The sequence below is a fragment of the Eumetopias jubatus genome, unplaced genomic scaffold, assembly GCF_037043125.1.
Source record: "Eumetopias jubatus isolate StellerSeaLion01/CBP00866 unplaced genomic scaffold, mEumJub1_p1.0 scaffold_3, whole genome shotgun sequence".
Taxonomy (NCBI): Eukaryota; Metazoa; Chordata; class Mammalia; order Carnivora; family Otariidae; genus Eumetopias; species Eumetopias jubatus.
The window spans coordinates 101,428,361-101,447,836 of record NW_028274809.1 but is presented as its reverse complement, the minus strand read 5'-3'; the positions used below and the strand labels follow the sequence as shown (position 1 = coordinate 101,447,836).

The 19,476-nt window shown below is 41.1% G+C and overlaps 1 protein-coding gene and 1 pseudogene across 2 annotated transcripts in view; one reads left to right on the top strand and one right to left on the bottom strand.

The window, feature by feature from the left end:
• CUNH2orf76 (chromosome unknown C2orf76 homolog) overlaps positions 1-19,476 on the top strand; it is a 91,317-nt gene that overhangs the window by 3,244 nt on the left and 68,597 nt on the right. The gene's annotated exons all lie outside the window — the stretch shown is intronic.
• Positions 18,554-19,089, bottom strand: LOC114207293 (actin-related protein 2/3 complex subunit 3 pseudogene; annotated as a pseudogene).

Below are 19,476 nucleotides of genomic sequence, written 5' to 3'. Positions count from 1 at the left end.
GAGTAGGGGTTTGTGGGGGAAGTGTCCTACACTGGCTGGGAGTAAGGAAGGAGAGACTTTTTAAAAAAAATTTTTTTTTAAAAGATATTATGTATTTGACAGAGAGCACAAGCAGGAGGAGCGGCAGGCAGAGGGACAGGGAGAAGCAGGCTCCCTGCTGAGCAAGGAGCCCAATGCTGGGCTCCATCCCAGGACCCTGAGATCATGACCTGAGCCGAAGATAGACGTTTACCCGACTGGGCCACCCAGGCGCCCCGAGAGACTTTCTGAAGACTTACTTAAACATAAGATAAACACTGCTGAGACTACTCCTGGATCCTGTTTGGAAATACTTAACGATTATGGACAGGAGTAATGAAGCACCTTAGGAAGATAGCTTGAGTTCAGTACCGTAGTTCTTATTCAACCTCATTAGAAGTATAAACTCTTCTAAATCTGCTTTCATTTTGCCTGTTTCCCTAGCTCCTAGTTGCACATGACAGACCCTTGGTAAATGCCTTAGAACTAGGTTGTTAGGTGAATTTTCTAGTGAGCTTTTTTATTGCCTGTCAACAAGAAAATTAGAAATATTAAAATCTGATGATAGGTGTCTTGGCTGATAATACCTTTGGAGACAATGCCATTTTAAAAAACTTTATTTTTGGGCGCCTGGGTGGCTCAGTTCGTTAAGCGACTGCCTTCGGCTCAGGTCATGATCCTGGAGTCCTGGGATCGAGTCCCGCATCGGGCTCCCTGCTCAGCAGGGAGTCTGCTTCTGCCTCTGACCCTCTTCCCTCTCGTGCTCTCTGTCTCTCATTCTCTCTCTCTCAAATAAATAAATAAAATCTAAAAAAATAAAAATAAAAAACTTTATTTTTGAGATGATGCACTAAAACAAAAAACCCTAATTTTTATTTTGAGGCAGTTGTAGGTTCACATGGAGTTGTTAAGTAACACGCAGATCCCTTACACCCTTTACACATTTCTCCCAGTGGTAACATCTTGCAAAACTATAATACATACCATAATCAGTACATTAACATTGAAATTTATAAGATACAGAACATTTCCATTATCAAGGAGCCCTTGTGTTATCCTATGATAAGGAAATCTGTGTGATTTAAAAAGTTAGAGCTTTTGCAACTTTATTGCTGGTTACATAAATTTGGCCATTATAATGTGCAAGCAATTGGAAAAAAAGTCAAGTAAATGCTTGTTTTTATAGCAGTTCTCATTACAAATATTTATGTGGTAATGTCTATAAACAGCATCACTTTGATTACAGTAAATGTGTTGTGATAAATTGTTTAATGGGGGAAAAGCTTTTCATTATTGAGTCTGATGTTAGCTGTGGTTTGTTATATATGGTCTTTATTATGTCTGCCCTCTTCATTGAGAGTTTTTGCTATAAACAGATGTTGAATTTTGTTAAATGCTTTTTCTACATCCATCAAGATGACCATGATTTTATTATCCTTCAATTTGTTAATTTGGTGTATCACATCTATTGATTTGTGGATGTTAAACTATACTTGCATGCCTGGAATAAATCCCACTTGATTGTGGTGTATGGTCTTTTAATGTATTGTTGAATTGGGTATGTTAATATTTTGTTTGGGATTTTTGCATGTGTATTCATCAGGGCTGTTGGCCTGTAATTTTCTTTTTTGGTGGTATCTGTCTGGTTTTGGTATCAGGGTGATGCTGGCTTTGTAAAATTATTTTGGAAATATTCTGTCCTTTTCAGTTTTTTAGAGTAATTTGAGAAGGATGGGTACTAACTCTTCTTTAAATGTTTGGTAGAATTCATCTCTGAAGCCATCTGTCCCTGGACTTCTGTTTTTTGGGAGTTTTAAAATTACTGGTTCGGTTTCATTACTTGTAATCAGTCTATTCATATTTTATATTGCTTCGTAGTTCAGTCTTGGAAGGTTGTGTATTTCTAGGAATTTATCCATTTCTTCTAGGTTTTCCAATTTGTTGGCATATAATTGTTCAAAGTACTCTCTTTGATCCTTTGTATTTCTGTGGTGTCAGTTGTAAGTTCTCTTTCATTTCTGAGTTTATTTGGATCCTCTCTGTTTTTTTTTTTTTTTTTTTTGATGAGGTTGTCTAGCTAAAAGTTTGATTTTGTTTATCTTTTCAAAGAGCCAGCTTTTAAGTTTTGTTGATCTTTTCTATTTTTTTTTTTTTTTTTTGCTATTTATTTCTGCTCTGATCTTTATTATGGCCTACTAAATTTGGGCTTTGTTCTTTTTCTAGTTCCTTTAGGTTTAAAGTTGGACCGTTTATTTGGGATTTTTCTTGTTTCTTGAGATAGGCCTGGATTGCTGTGAAGTTCCCTTTTAGAACTACCTTGGCTGCATCTCATAGATTTTGGAAGGTTATGTTTCCATTTTCATGTGTTTCAGGTATTTTTTAATTTCTTTTTTATTTCTTTGTTTGACCCATTGGTTATTTAGTCTCCATGTATTTGTGTTTTTTCCAGTTTTCTTTTTGTGATTGATTTCTAGTTTCATACTCTTGTGGTCAGAAAAGATTCTTGATATGATTTCAGTCTTCTTGAATTTATGGAGACTTGTTTTTTGGGCCAACATGTGATCTATCCTAGAGAATGTGTCCTATGCACTTGAAGAGAATGTATATTCTGCCTTTGGATGAAATGTTCTATATATATCTGTTTAGTGCATCTGGCCTAATGTGTTGTTTAAGGCCAGTGTTTGCTTATTGGTTTTTTTCCTCTGGATGATATATTCATTAATGTAAGTGGGGTATTAAAGTCTCCTACTGTTTGGGATTATTGTCGATTTCTCCCTTTGTGTCTGTTAATATTTGCTTTATATATTTAGGGGCTCCTATGTTGGGTGCGTAAATACTTATGAATGTTATATCCTCCTGTTGGATTGACCCCTTCCTTCATCATTATGTGTAATATTCCTCTTTGTCTTTTGTTACAGTCTTTGTTTTAAATTCTTTTGTCTGATATGTGTATTGCTACTCCAGCTTTCTTTTCATTTCCATTTGCATGGGATATCTTTTTCTATTCCTTCACTTTCATTCTGTGTGTCTTTATTTTTTTATTTTATTTTATTTTTTTTTAAAGATTTTATTTTATTTATTCAACAGAGAGAACGCGAGAGAGGGAACACAAGCAGGGGGAGTGGGAGAGGGAGAAGCAGACTTCCTGCCAAGCAGGGAGCTTGATGCTTGGCTCGATCCCAGGACCCTGGGATCATGACCTGAGCCGAAGGCAGACGCTTAACGACTGAGCCACCCAGGCGCCCCTCATTCTGTGTGTCTTTAGAACTGAAGTGAGTCCCTTGTAGGTCACATATAGATGGGTCTAGTTTTGTTTTTTTGTTTTTGTTTTTTTGTTTGTTTGTTTGTTTTAATCCAGTCACCCTGTTTTGATCCGTGTGTTTAATCCATTTACATTTAAAGTAATTATTGATAGGTATGTACTTATTGCTATTTTTGTTGTTTTTTGGTTTTTGAAGTTCTCTTGCCTTTCTTCTTCTCTTGATCTCTTGCCTTGTGTTTCGATGGTTTTCTTTAGTGTTATATTTGGTTTCCTTTCTCTTTATTTTGTTGTAACTGTTGTAGGTTTTTGGTTTGTTGTTACCGTGAGGCTCGTATTTGAGATATATTTGTTTTTAACCTGATAGTGCTTATTTGAGTGCATTCTGTAAGTTCCTTTTTATTGCCAAGTAATAGTCTATTATATGGATGAACTAGTTTAAGGATTCATCTGCTGAAGGATATCTATATTGTTTCCATTTCTTTGGCCATTACCAGTAAAGCTGCCACTAGTCTCTTATGTACAGATTTTTGTGTGAACACATTTTTATTTTTCTGAGATAAATGTCCAGGAGTGCAGTTCTGGGCCATATTGCCATTCTGTGGCAATTTTGTAAGAAACTGCCATTGTGGCTGTACCATTTTACATTCTTACGAGCAATGAATGAGGGATCCAGTTTTTCCACATCCTTGCCAGCCTTTGGTGGTATCACTCTTTTTTATTTTAGGTATTTTGATAGATTTGTAGCAGTATCTCATTGTGATTTTATTTTTTTTAAATTTTATTTATTTTTTAAAGATTTTATTTATTTATTTGATAGAGAGAGACACAGTGAGAGAGGGAACACAAGCAGGGGGAGTGGAAGAGGGAGAAGGCCTCCCACCAAGCAGGGAGCCCGATGCGGGGCTCGATCCCAGGACCCTGGGATCATGACCTGAGCGGAAGGCAAATGCTTAACAACTGAGCCAGCCAGGCGCCCCTCACTGTGATTTTAATTTGCATTTCCTAATGGCTAATGATATTGAACATCTTTTCATGTGCTTATTTGCCATCTGTATATCTCTTCTGTGAAATGTCTCTTTGTGTCTTTGTACATGTTTTAATTGTATTTTTTCAATGTTGAGTTTTGAGAGTTCTTTATGTATTCTGGGCACCAGTCCTTTGTTGGTGAATATTTTCTCACTGTTTTTAGCTTGTCTTTTCATCCTTTCACAGAGTCTTTCATAGAGCATAAGTTTTTAATTTTGACTGAAATCCAGCTTACCCATTTTTCCTTTTATGGATTGGATCTGGCATCTAATAACTCTTTTCCTAGTTCTATATCCTGAAGATTTTCTCCTATTTTTTAAAAAGTTTTATAGTTTTGCATTTAGTAAATGCAAATAATATGAATAACATAATTTTTGTATATGGTATAAGATTTGGGTTGAGGTTCCTTTTTTTTTTCAAGTTTTTATTTAAGTTCCAATAAACACACAGTGTGATATTAGTTTCAGATGTAGAATTTAGTGATTCATCCCTTACCTACAATACCCAGTGCTCATCACAGCAAGTGCACCCCTTAACTCACCCCCCCCACTTGAGGTTCTTTTTTTTTTTTTTCCTCCTGATGTCTGATTGCTTCAGCACCATGTTGAAAAAATATCTTTCCTCTATTGAACTGCTTTTTACCTTTATCAGTAATCTGTTGGGCATATTTATGTGGTCTTTTATTGGGTTTTCTCTCTGTTCTATTGATTTATGCATCTATTCCTCCATTAATACCACACAGACCTGATTAGCTATGTAATAAGTCTTGAAATTGGGTAAACAGATTCCTCCAACTTTATTCCTCTTTTTCAAAATTGTTCTAGCTATTCTAGTTCCTTTATTTTTCCATATAAATTTTGCAGTGTCATTGTCTACAAAAAAGTCTTTGTGATTTTGATAGGAATTGCATTAAATTTGTATATCAGTGTGGGGAGAATTGATTTATTTACTCTTAGGTCTTCTAATATATGAACTCCATATTTTTTTTTTAAAGATTTTATTTATTTATTTGACAGAGAGAGACAGCGAGAGAGGGAACACAAGTGGGGGAGTGGGAGAGGGAGATGCAGGCTTCACCACAGAGCAGGGAGCCCGATGTGGGGCTCGATCCCAGGATCCTGGGATCATGACCTGAGCCGAAGGCAGATGCTTAACGACTGAGCCACCCAGGCGCCCCTGAACTCCATATGTTTTAACTTTTATTTTGATCTTCTTTAATGTATTTGATCATCAGTTTGTACTTTTTATCATATAAGTCCTGTATGTGTTTTCTTAGATTTATGCTTGTTTTTGAGTGATTGCAAATGATATCGTATTTTTAATTGTGTGCATGTATTCATTGCTAGTATATAGAAATAAAACTGGTGGGTGCCTGGGTGGCTCAGTTGGTTAAGTGACTGCCTTCGGCTCAGGTCATGATCCTGGAGTCCCGGGATCGAGTCCCGCATCGGGCTCCCTGCTCAGCGGGGAGTCTGCTTCTCCCTCTGACTTCTTCCCTCTCATGCTCTCTCTCTACCATTCTCTCTCTCTCTCTCTCTCTCAATAAATAAATAAAAATCTTAAAAAAAAGAAATAAAGTTGGTTTTTATATGTTTATCTTGCATCTATGACTTTGCTGAACTCACTTATTCTAAAAGCTTTTTTTCTTGTAGATCCTTTGGCTTTTCTCTACAGCTAATCATGTCATCTGCAAATAGGTACAGTTTTATTTATGATTTATGTGTCTTTTATTTCCTTTTTTGGGAATAAATTCCTTTCATATTTTCCTTTTCCTTTGTCTTATTGCACTGGCTAGAACTTCCAGGATTGTGTGGAATAAGAGTGATAAGAGAGGAAAAGAAGTGATGAGAGTAGATACCTTTGTCTTGTTTCTCATCTTAAGGGGAAGGCATTTAGTCTTTCACCATTAAATATAATGGGAGCTGTGGATTTTTTTTGTAAATGTGCTTTATCAAGTTGAGATAGTCCCCCTCTATTCCTATTTTTCTGGGAGTTCTTATCATGACTGGATGTAGAAATTTGTCATACGCTTTTTTTTTGCATTGATGTGATTATGTGATTTTTCTTCTTTGGCCTCTTCATATGGGAGATTACATTGATCACCTTTCGAATATTGAACTAGCTTTGCTTCCTTGGAAGAAACCCCACTTGGTGATGACTTATAATTCTTTGTATATATTGCTGAATTCTGTTTGCTAATATTTTAAGGATATTTATATCTGTATTCATAAGGCAAATAGGTCTGTAGTCTAGAAGGATTCTGTCACCCATAACAAGCCTGGGTGGTGAGTGATCCTGACCCGAACGCCCTGCGCTGCAAGGTGGTGGTACTGATCACTGTAGCTGAAACTGGAGACAGATTTCATCCCACCTTTTCTAATTGGACGTCTCATTGTAGGGAAAACTACCCAGAGGGTACACTTGAAGTAATGAGCCAGTTAATCTTCCTAGAAGCTCCCCCTGAGTAATTAAGATTAGTTTTGGAGTGATTGCCACTGTTGGTCTGCTTGTTGGTATCCAAGAGCTTACTTGTGATGTTTTTAAAAACATCTGCTAGACTAAGATGCAAATAACACTGTTTTGGGGAGGGAGGCAAGTTAATACTTCCACCAAAAAAAAAAAAAAATCACAGGCCTGGGGGTGCACATGGTGTCCTTGGAAAGAAATTGCTTTACAGTTTATGACTGGGACCCACATGGCCCAGAGGGCACAAGGCGTCAAGGCCTCCAGTATAACCTTTGGCCAGCTGGTAGGCATTAGGGTTTTCACTTGAGTACACATCATTGCATTTGGAACTTACTTTTGGAGGGACTGTCTGAGGGCAGTCAGTCTGGTCTGTCTTGTTTGTCTTTGCCACTAGCTGAGTGGATTTGTCCCATGGCGTGGCTGTGGGGAGGGGGTGGCGTGCGGCAGTGAAGAAGACACCTGAAAATGTTGACAGGTGTTTTGCATGGGAGGCAGAGGAGCTGGGATATGCGTTTCTGATAGACAGTTCTGCTAATGGTGATCCTGTTGTGGTCAGAGCCATCTTTTAGGACTTGGCATTCTCAAGTGTCAGTAAATTGGAGGTCCTTAGAATAGTTTGGGGGAAATTCAGCAGGGTGTTTTGCTTCACGAGGACTTTTGTAGGGGCAGGTAGTTTTCAAGACAGAAGATCTCTAATGAGCGATCCTTCCCACCCACATCTCCTGGGGTGTAAGTTGTTCTCTGTGTAGATGCCTTGGATGCTGAGGTTATTTCCTTCCCTCCACCTCTACAAAAATCTGTGTGTCTCATTCCAGTAGCTATAACTTTACCTTTCTTCTAATTAGCTCCTATTTGCTGAAGAGATTTTTTTTTAAAAGATTTTATTTTTAAGTAATCTCTACACCCAACATGGGGCTCGACCTCACGACCCCAAGATCAAGAGTCACACATTCCACCGGACTGAGCCAGCCAGGCACCACCCCACCCCCGCGAAGGGAATTTTTATAAAACTCACACAGGCCCATTATGTCCCCCACTTTGGCCTGCAGTGTATTTGGTCATTATGCTTGTGATCTAGGACTTGGTCAGTTCAACAAGAGAATCCAGAATTCAAATCCCCTAAGCCCCTTTTGGCTCCTTGTCACATGGAGGGTGTAGCAGTTGGGCTGGCAGGGGGGTTTCTGTAGAGGAAAGAAAGAAGCATTATACAAAGGAATGGCCAGGGTGGAATCCCAGGATTTCACATGGGTCTGCATAAACGCCCCTCCCCTGCCTCAGTCTTGCGTGTTTGGATCATTACCTGGGAAATGGCTGCGAGAGGCCAGTCCTTTTCTGGGGGTGGCCACATTCAGTGCACAGACCGCTGCCCCATGTTATGTGCTCCCAGAGGTTGGGCAGGTCGGCTGAGAAATCTTTTTGAGTTGATTTTTCAGGAGGCTTTTTCAATGCGTCACGAAGCCAGATGGCTGGGGATGGTGGAGAGGAGTGGAAAGTCTATGGAATACCTTGACTTTTAGCCCATTGTTCCTTAGTGTTGATGATAAAAGATGAACCATGGTCAGACTGCAAATAGGATGGAAAACCAAACACATGGCATGGGCTCATTTCACGGGTCACGGTGGCGTGACCAGAGTCAGGTGATTTGGAACATGAATACTGAAACCTGGAAAAAACTGCCATCGGGATTGTGGAGTCCTGAGAGGAGGTCAAAGGCCGAATGTCATCCATCTGCTGGGAGCAGGGGTGAGGGTTGGGCAGCAGTGTGTGCCATGGGGCCTCCCTCACTACAGGACCAATGCGTCAGCTTCTGGCTGTATTCACAAGCCTGGCGGTGGCCCTCCTCAGAGGTGGAGTTCTTGTTGTTGTGCCCGTGCATGAAGATGGACCCAGCTGGCGGTGGTGGCAGTCTGGACGGTATGGGCTCCAGCAGGAGCTGGAGGCCGGGGGTCTCATCTGGGAACAGGGCATCTAGATGAGTGTGGGCATCTAGATGAGTTGCCCCGGTGGTTCAGTCAACAGCTGAGAATTGTCACAGTTCACAGTGGGTAGTTTTCCAAGAGGCAGAATAAACCATTAGGCCTTTGGTGACAGCTCAAATGTCAGTAAAAATATAAGCTCCATCTGTGGGAACATTAGCCAGGGCTAGGGGAATGGCCTTGAAGTTCTGCCACTGAGCAGAGTGACCATGTCCATTTTGGGTTCTTCAGAAGGAGGGAGGCCGGAGAGCTTGTGGTGGTGTAGCTCTTCCCGATAGGGGAAGAATCCCCTCTGGCACTGCATACAGGGAAGTGTAAGTAAATGTAACATACCATTCATACATTCACATGTAAAAACAACAGTACTTTGAATTGGCCCGAAGGGCCCCCATCCACTGGGTCGTGTTAGTCTCTTTCCCACCGTGAATCCTGTCCAAACCCCATTGACTGAATCTGAGTACTTCCTCCCAGCACAGGACCAGGTAGGATGGTACCTGGGTGCTTGTATCCACAGAGCCATGAAAGTTTGAGTCCCTCCCCTCCCTGAAGTTCCCCGGCGTACTTGTATGCGTAAAGCTTTCAGTCTCATTAGGGACAGGGAGAGCCCAGCCTACCCATCATCCTCCTCCTCCTTAAAGCAGATGTCAGGGTAGAGAGTGTGGGGAGGAATTGGGGGTGCACAGCAGGAGAGCAGCTCTGTGCCACTCAGCAAGGCATGCTTTTAGTTCCAAGTGGCCTGGCTCAACTTAACGAACTTTTCAGTCACCCAAAGCTCTAGATCCTCATTGCTGACATCATTTGTTTCGGCTTTGGGGACTCCTTCACTGTTGCTGCAGCCACATTGCCTCTGATCAGAGGGGTGGGTGATGTGCAGCATTGCTAGGGAGAGTGACTGACTGACCCACCGATTGACAGCCAAAGCACCACTGGTCAGCTCCTTGCTCCTTGCAGTCCTACCCTTTGCTGCTCATCCTCTAGAAGCTAATTAACCTTTTCTCCTCCACACCCACTGCTTGGACAAGAGCATTTGCTGCCAGATCCCAGGGGATCTTCTTATATCCCCTAAGCCCATGAGACCTTTGCCTGATCCAAAAAACTGTGTCTGTGGCAGCATCCATTCTTGTCAGCGACAGCTGCCAAGAACTGTGAAGAAACTGAGATTTTGTCCTACTTGAAAGCCGACAGTCAAGCCTGTCACAGTTTGCCAGACACTGGCAAAAGACACGGCACTCTGGGGTCAGAGACAGAGGACTCTATATAGCATGGGTAGAAGCATGAGTTGCATGTTTGTGTCAGTGTTTCTTGCCTCACAGATCCCCCAGGGGCAGTGGGAAGGGCCCAGAAGGATGCTGCCCACTCAGTGGTTTTGAGTCAGGCTGGAGAGCCCTGAGTTCAGGTAATCCTAATCATTTATAAAGTGCTGCGAACAAACCTGCCCAACCTCAGCCTGGAGGGAGACACTACTTTTATTATACTGGACAGCAAGCAAACCTGCCTTCTCCTCTGGAGAGAGAGGATATTTCTAGGCTGTTTGCTAGACACACACCTGGGCATAGAGCGTTCAGAACTGGAACAGCCAGTTCCTCATAAGAGATGCAAATGTGTGAGAGATATGTGGAGACTCGCCTCCCAACACACAGTACAGAGATTAACGTTCTCACTGATGACTGTGAATCAAGAAAAATAGAACTTGTATTCCATATATCGTGTTTCAGAAGGAAAGTGTGTGAAGTATTTTTTCCAAAGAGTTAGGTGTCTAACCCCTTTGGAAAACTCAACTGTCCAGGATAGTCAGTTCTCTGAGTATCTTGCCTTGCTTTGAGCAGAGAACACAAATTGTGATTTTGTGTATTTTCCCCAATTTGAGGGTCACAAAGGCAGGTCTGTGGAATTATAGGTGTTGATTTTTCAGGGGGTAGTATACTCAGAGTGAACAGCATTCAACAGTTTGTTCACTAGAAATCCTTATGACCCTTCCGCAGGAAAGGGCAGCTGCTAATGGCATTATGCAATGAAGTACTTATAACACTGAGAAGCTTTTGGTAGCCATCAGATTTAGCTAATATTCCAGAAGAGATTAAATTAACATTTCACTTTTAGTCATAATCTTCAATGTGATGTGATTTAATTTACGAACTTCATAAATGATTCTTATGAACTTTAGAAATACAAAGTTATTAATTGGCCAAGGTTGAGTTCTCTTTAAAAGGTGAACATTTGGGCGCCTGGGTGGCTCAGTTGGTTAAGCAACTGCCTTTGACTCAGGTCATGATCCTGGAATCCCTGGATCGAGTCCCACATCGGGCTCCCTGCTCGGCAGGAAGTGTGCTTCTCCCTCTGACCCTCTCTCTCTCATTCTCTCTCTCTCAAATAAATAAATAAAATCTTTAAAAAAAATAAAAGGAGAACATTTATCATTCACCTACTCAGCAGGTGCTCAGTATTTTTAAGAGTAATAAAAATAATGGTTTTTTCCCCTCTCCTCCCCAGGTCTTTTTTTTTTTTTTAATTTTATTTATTTATTTGACAGAGACACAGTGAGAGAGGGAACACAAGCAGGGTGAGTGGGAGAGGGAGAAGCAGGCTCTCCACTGAGCAGGGAGCCCGATGCGGGGCTCGACTCCAGGACCCCGGGATCATGACCTGAGCCGAAGGCAGACGCTTAACGACTGAGCCACCCAGGCGCGCCTCTCCTCCCCAGGTCTTAAACAACTTTTTTTTTTTGTGAAATGACCTATTTAGATGATATTTAGCAATACATATGATTATTTACTCCATAATCAGGTGCAATTTTATTTATTTTATTTTTTGTTTTTTGAAGATTTTATTTATTAGAGAGCGAGTGAGAGAGAAACAGCATGAGAGGGGAGAGGGTCAGAGGGAGAAGCAGGCTCCCCACTGAGCTGGAAGCCCGATGTGGGACTAGATCCCAGGACTCTGGGATCATGACCCAAGCCAAAGGCAGTTGCTTAACCAACTGAGCCACCCAGGCGCCCAGTAAGGTGCGATTTTATTTTTTATTTTCTTTAAAGATTTTTATTTATTTATTTGACAGAGCAAGAGAGCACAAGCAGGGGGAGTGAGAGAGGGAGAAGCAGGCTCCCCGCTGAGCAGGGAGCCCGATGTGGGACTTGATCCCAGGACCCTGGGATCATGACCTGAGCTGAAGGCAGACGCCCAACGACTGAGCCACCCAGGTGCCGGAGGTGCGATTTTAGAATCATTTGCATTTCAGTGATTGTCATCTTAGCAGAATTCCTTCTTTATCCTACTTTTATACCTGATCATCTGTGCCACTTTAGTTTCCTCACATAAAGGAACAATAAACTCTCTCTCTTATCCTCTTTTTATTGATTTGTTTCAAAAAGAAGGTGAATTAACTTTTTGCCCTTTAATATTAGTTCCTAACTCTAGAGGAAAACTAGGCATTTAGTGCAATATACAAATATATTCTTTGTATTTGCTTAGAACAGTACTTTTTTGAAAGTTGTACCTTTTTTATGTGGGCAACACAAGCTTTTTTTTTTTTTTTAATTTTACTTTTAAGTAATATCTATGCCCAACATGGAACTTGAACTTACAACCCAGAGATCAAGAATCGCAGGGTCTACTGCCTGAGCCAGCCAGGGCCCCATATGGGTAAGATGAACTTTGAAGCAAACTTGTTATATGGCAATTTTGGCTTTATAATATTTACATTTAGGAAGTAGATATAACTTTACAAAGAGTTTTAGTTTTTCCAAAATGATTCACCCTAGGGGTCTGTTAAAATTCAAGTCCTATCCACCACTTCTCAGAAACCTGCGGGTTGCAGGAAGGAAGGTCACCCAGTGCCCTCTTCTGTCTGGTGGTTATAGAATCCTCCTCCATTTTAACTGCTGGAATGTTGAGTGCTTTCATACTGTTACAGCTTCTAATACTTAACTCATTTTGGATTCCATTCTCTTACAAAAAGGTCAAGAGCATACTTTCTTCAAATGCTTCAAAGGCACGTGTCCTTTTTTTGGGTAATAAAGTCAGTCTTCCTTATTTGCATATTCTTTGTGAATTTGCCTACTCACTAAAATTTATTTGTAACCCTGGAAGCAAGACTCAGAGTACTTTTTTGGTTGAAATGTGCAGAACACTGAAAAATTTGAGTTACCAATGTTCACATTCTCAGCTGAGGTCAAACCAGGGGACTTTCTTGTTTCAGCTCTCATATTGTAAACAAGTGTCTGCTTTGCGCTCTGTTTAGTGCCATGCTTTTCACATTTTTGTGCTTTTTGTTGGCGATCTCACTATTTAAAATGGCCCCCACCTGGAGTGCTGAAGTGCCCAGGAGGGCTGTGATGTGCCTGAAGGAGAAAAATACATGCCTTAGATAAACTTTTTTCCAGACCTGAGTTATAGTGCTGTTGGCTGTGTGTTGAATGTTAATAAGAAATCAACAATATAAAATAAGGCATCTTTAAACATAAACACACATAAAACGAGGTTACATATTGGTCAGTTGATGAAAATGTTGCGACCAGATGCACCAGTGACTCATGAGAACCTAGCCCTATATTTCCCTAGGAGCAGCGGTTCAGTATTCACGAATTCAGTGTTCGCGACCACTTGATAGACCTTATCCACTGCGAATAACTAGCATTGGCTGCAGTTAGTTGTTTCATTTATCTCATTTGGGCTGACAGAGACCCCCCTCACGTCAACAACTGAGTGTTCTGTGAGTATGCATATTTTGTCCTTGTCGTCATGGTAGACTCTGAGCCTTTTACATACTGTGCTTGATTTTTTTCACCTCAGGAGCCCATGCCAGCTGGTTGACAGTCCCTTCACTCAGAATTTTGCAGTGAGGACAGGGGCCAGCTTGGAATGAGAACAGCTGGGTCTTTAGGGAAGCTAGCATGCAGCTTGGCTTGGCTTTCCCTGATCCTTCCATGCTGAATTTCCACCTTTGCCGTTCATGCTGCTGGAGCCTGGGCCATAAAAAAAACAGCTCCGACCTGTCTTGTAAGGACCAGGGAATTCTAGTCCAGGAGGGGAGGCTGCTGGGCTGCATCCATTCTTGGCTCTAATGAGACACTGGTTACCTGTCAGGGACGTGGGAGCTCCCTGTGAGGAGATGCCTACACAGATTTTGTGTTTCTTTTGTTTTTTCTTTGTTTTCAAGAGTTGAGTTTGCTTTGGATATTGTGGCTTCTTCATTATCCCAAACCAGCTGGGTAAAGTATCAGCCAGAACAGGTTTTTTTAGGCAGGGAGGTTTAAAGACCTTCCTAACCCCTAGGCACTGTCTCTCTCTCTCTCTCTCTCTCTCTCTCTCTCTCTCTCTCTCTCTCTCTCTCTTTTTTTACACCCCTCACCCCTCAGTACTGTTCCTTTTCAAATCCTCACCCTACATCATATAAAATGTACACATATCCTATATTAAACCTAACATATGATTATGAATAGAGTTGAGTTGCTGTTGAAATGTTATATGGTGCAGGTATTTGATTAAATGTTACTTCTGATTTTTAAAAGTTTTCATATTCTAGAGCAATAGGGCTTTTCTTTAAGGTCTCAAATATTTTCTTTTTTTTTTAAGATTTTATTTATTTTTGCGACAGAGGGAGAGAGTGTACATGCACGCACAAGTTAGGGGGGTGGGGGTGGGGCGGGGGGAAGGGGCAGAGGAAGAAACAGACTTCCCACTGAGCAGGGAACCCGGTATGGGACTCGATCCCAGGACTCTCAGATCATGACCTGAGCCAAAGGCAGACGCTTAACCTTCTGAGCCACCCAGGCTCCCTAAGGTCTCAATTTTTTTTTTAAGTCTTTTTTTTTTTTTTTTAAGTATTTATTTATTCATGAGACACAGAGAGAGAGAGGCAGAGGGAGAAGCAGGCTCCCAAGGAGCAGGGAGCCCGATGCGGGACCCGATTCCAGGACTCTGGGATCATGACCTGAGCCGAAGGCAGATGCTTAACCATCTGAGCCACCCAGGCGCCCGGTCTCAAATATTTTTATGGGAAGTGGAAAAGCTCATAGACCCGAGGTACTATGACTGCAGTGCAGGAAAGGATTCAGGTTTTCCTCAGCCCCTTAGCTGCACTTGGTTCTGCTGACATTGTTGGTTGGGGTTCTGGTGTGCCTCAGGCCACACGTTGCTGTATCCAAAATAAGCCGTATAGCGTTCTTTCCCTCAAGGGGCTGATAAGCCAGACTCCTTCAACAGCTGTCTTTCCTGTGGCACGACCAGGTGCTGTGGGCAGCCAGAGGGTCTGGTAGCTGAGCCCAGGGCAGAGGAGTTGCTGATGGCAAGGGTGTCCTGGAGCAGGTGGTCCCGACTGAGTTTTGAAGGCTGCCTGCGTGGTGAGGCAAAGAGGTTCAGGACAGAGGTAGTGTGGGGAAAGCTGGGGGCCGAAGGTATGGCCGATGCTTGGAACTGTGGTATGTGTGGGGGACTGTGGGCTGTCTTGGCTGCTAGAGTGCCATATGGAAGGTGGATCGTGGTGGTGACAGGTAGCATCAGAGTGGAGGGAGAGGCTGGGTACCGAGGGCCTTTGTGCCATCTCAGACAAGATTAGACTTGTCTTGGGTGTGTGACCTACTTCTGGGACCTCTGACTGTTGCATGCATTTGAGATTTATTGGTATCCCTTAACTGCATGTCAGTTGCATAACTAAATTTCTCACCCTCTCTATCCTTGACAGTATTGATACATCAATTTTGTATTGCTTACTTTTGTCCTGTTACCTCTTAAAAGGAAATGGCTTTGTTTTAAAAATAACTTTTTGTCCATGCAAAACACACCAGAGAAGCACAAATGTTAAGTATACAGTGAAACAGCTTAACTTAAAAACACATAATCGTTATTAAAACATCAAGCAATATTAAAAATATATAAAACAGAGAAGTCTCTTATATTTCTACCATTCAGAGATAGCCACTGGCAACATTTTGGTAAATGGCACTCTGGATGTCTCCGTGTGCTTATGGAGATGCTACATACCTATGGTTTTCTAGCTTGTTTTTTAGTTCACTGGTCTGTCATAGCCATCTTCCAAAATAGTACCCATGGATCCATATTGCCCTGTAGTGGCTGCAGGGGATTTTATCTTATGGTAACTGTGTGACAGAGTTTCCCTAAGCAGTTCTTCGTTGATGGGCATCTAGATGGATTCTAATTTTTTGTTAACTCCTAGAAGCACTTCAGTGAAAAACAAGTTCCTTGAATGTACATCTTTGTGTATTTTTCTTAAAATGTTTCTATTGTGAGAAATTTTAAACATATAAAAAATAGAATAGTATGACGAGGTCCCATATATACCCAGCTTGAGCAGTTGACAATGTTCTGCCTTTTTTTCTTTTAATCTATGCTCTCAACTGACATACTGGTTTTTCCTCTTCCAGGGTGTTTGAAAGCAAATCATTCATACCATTTCACCTATATATACCTTACTCTTATAAGGACTCAAAAATATAATAATATCAAATAAAGAGAATTAATATTAATTCTTAATATGGTCATATTCTATTTTTTATATGTTTAAAATTTCTCACATTAAAAACATTTATGCAAATCAGAATCCATTTAAAATGTTGCATTGGTTGATCTCTTTAAGTCTCTTTTAATTTATAATCTTCATCCCCTTCTTTATTTCTTGTGTTATTTATTGAAGAAACCAAGTTGGGGATGCCTGGTGGCTCAGTCAGTTAAGCGTCTGCCTTCAGCTCAGGTCATGATCCCAGGGTCCTGGATTCAAGGGCTCCCTGCTCGGTGGGGAGTCAGCTTCTCTCTCTGCCTGCCGCTCCCCCTGCTTGTGCTCGCGCTCTCTCTCTGTCTCTCTGACAAATAAAATAAAATAAAATAAAACAAAAAAGAAACCAAGTCGTTTACTAAGCAGAATTTTCTAGTCTGAACTTGGATGCTGACCTCCTCTTTTTTTTAAAGATTTTATTTATTTATTTGACAGAGCACAAATAGGCAGAGCGGGAGGCAGAGGGAGAGGGAGAAGCTGACTCCCCACTGAGCAGGGAGCCCGATATGGGGCTCGATCCCAGGTCCCTGAGATCCTGAACTGAGCCAAAGGCAGCTGCTTAACTGACTGAGCCACCCAGGCGCTCCTAAAGATAGCCAATTACCTTTACCCATGTTTCTACTAAGGTATTGGTCTTTTCTTACATATTTCTGTTGTTACACCTATCAGCCTTTTTCTGGATGGTTGCTGATTTTTATTCACTTAGGAAGGCCTTTCTTACTGTAAGATTATAAAAATATGTGCCCATTTTTCTGGTGCCTTTCTATGATTTTACAGTTAAGTGTAAATATTTGTTCCATGTATGATTATTTTTGTATAAGGGATGGGGTAAGGATCTAGCATTACTTTTCTCTGAATGTCTGACCAGTTTTTCCCAATGCCATTTATTAAATCTTTTCCCCACTAATATCAAACACCACTTTTTTTTTTAGATTTTATTTATTTATTTGAGAGAGAGACAGAGATAGAGAGAGCACAAGTGGGGAGGAGAGGGAGGAGCAGGCTCCCTGCAGAGCAAGGAGCCCGATGCGGGACTTGATCCGGGGACTCCAGGATCATGACCTGAGCCAAAGGCAGACGCTTAACTGACTGAGCCACCCAGGCGCCCTCAAACACCACTTTTATACTCAGTTCCCTAATCTTGAGTCTATTTCTGAATTTTCTGTTGTGTTCCACTGATTTGCCAGTTTTTCCTGCTTCATTATCACAGCTTGAATTGTTACAGCTTAATTGTCCTTTAAAATTTTTATTACTGACTTTGGTGAATATATGAATCATACCAGCTTATTCATATATACTATTGTATGTCTGACTATTGCTTAATAATATGTTTTAATAATTGGTGCTGCCTTTTTTTTTTATGACTTTGCTGACTAAGCTCACAAATTTATTCTTCCAGATAGGTTTTAGAAATATTTGTGACAGGTCTCCCAAGGTACCCTTTTATATTTTGATTGAGATTTTATTCAGTTTCTAGATGAATTTAGGAGAAAATTGATTTCTTTACAACTTTGAGCCTTCATAGTTAACAACCTGGTCATTTCATTTATTCAAATCCTTTGTCCTTGAATATTTTTTATTAATTTATTCCAAAGTTTTTATTAGTTTTGGCTTCTCTGTTGCTTCAGTGGGATGCCTTTTAAATTTGACCAGATTTTTTTTTTTAAGTAGTTGAACCTCTGGGAAAATATCATATTTTATAATCTGTAATACTAGCTTTCTAAACTGTCTCTTCAGTATGCCTGCCTCCCTAAACTAACAAGCTGTAGTTCTTTTTTTTAAGATTTTATTTGAGAGAGAGAGACAGAATGCAAGAGAGTGAGTGGAAGTGGGGGCTACGTAGCGGGTGGGGAGAAGGGCAAAGGGAGAAGCCGCCTTCCCCACACCCCCCACGTGGGGCTGGATCCCAGGACGCTGGGATCATGACCTGAGCCAAAAGCAGACCTTTAACAGACTGAGCCACCCAGGCGCCCGTACAAGCTGCAATTCCTGCTGTCCTTAGGACAAATCAGGTAATGGTTGCCTCCTGACAGCTATTTTTTTTTTTTTTTGACATGGAATGTTAGAAATTTCTTTATTCTTACTTATTTTTATTAAGCACCAGCTTAATGCTGCAGAAAATTTCAAATCACCCATTCTTCCCTCCACCACCCAAATTCTTGATAAAGAGCTCTTCAAGTGAAGACACGCTCTCTTCTCTCTTCTCTATAAAATTTTATCAAATAAAGGCAAATAATTGTGTACATCTTGCTGTAAAATGCTGCCCACGGCTGTGGAAAGTGTCTGCCCAGGCTCCTTTCACTGTCCAGGTCCTGAAAGACTCTTGTTTATGAACTGTCTCTTCACAAAGCAAGTTCACCACTTGCTAGGTTTATCATTCTGAGGGCCAGAAACTTTCACAAAGTCTCAGTCCATTCTCTTGTCTCAGTTGCTGTTAAGTAGGCCCTCATTACCTCATCTTCCTGTTTGTTTGCAGGTTTGGCATAAATTGCATTAAGTGGAAAACCAGGCTCTCCAGGAATGGGAAAATTAGTGATTCCCAGCGTATACATTTCTTTTTCACCTTGGCTTTTGGAATTGCACTTTTGGAGTTTCTTTAGACACTCAGAAATGTAGAGAGTTATATGTATCAAGGTTCTATCAGCTTCATTCTTAATCTCATAGTTTTTGAAGAAGACATTGGCCTTAAAGTAATAGATGGCTTCATCCACAATATCTGTATCTTTTGTCTCTCTAGGAGCAGGTCCCTTGTACTGACTTCTGATAGGCAACAGTGCCATGTTTCCAATGAGTTTGGTGTCAGGGTCCATGAGAGAAGAGTGGTAAGCTGGCATCTTGGTGGCGCCTGTATTTCAAGCTAGACGAGGAGGGGCAGTAGTTATTATTCTTTAGTGACTGAGTACAAATTACAACAAATTTCTGATGAAGACGACAATGCATTGCTGACCAAAATTAGATATGAACACAAATGTAAAATTTCAACTATTTAAGTATGACATTTGGGCAGCTTTTTATTAAATGGAAGGAACAAACCTCTAATTATAAAAGTTTCACAGGCCATGCATGTGACAGTCTGCCCAGCCTCCTTAGATCATTTATATGATTTATTTATTGCACTTGGGAATCTAGGATCTTCTCCTGCCTCCATGAGCTGTCCTTATGCCCAAACCTATTTTATCCCAAGTTGACTTGCTAAAAGCGGCTACTATTCATTAAGATTC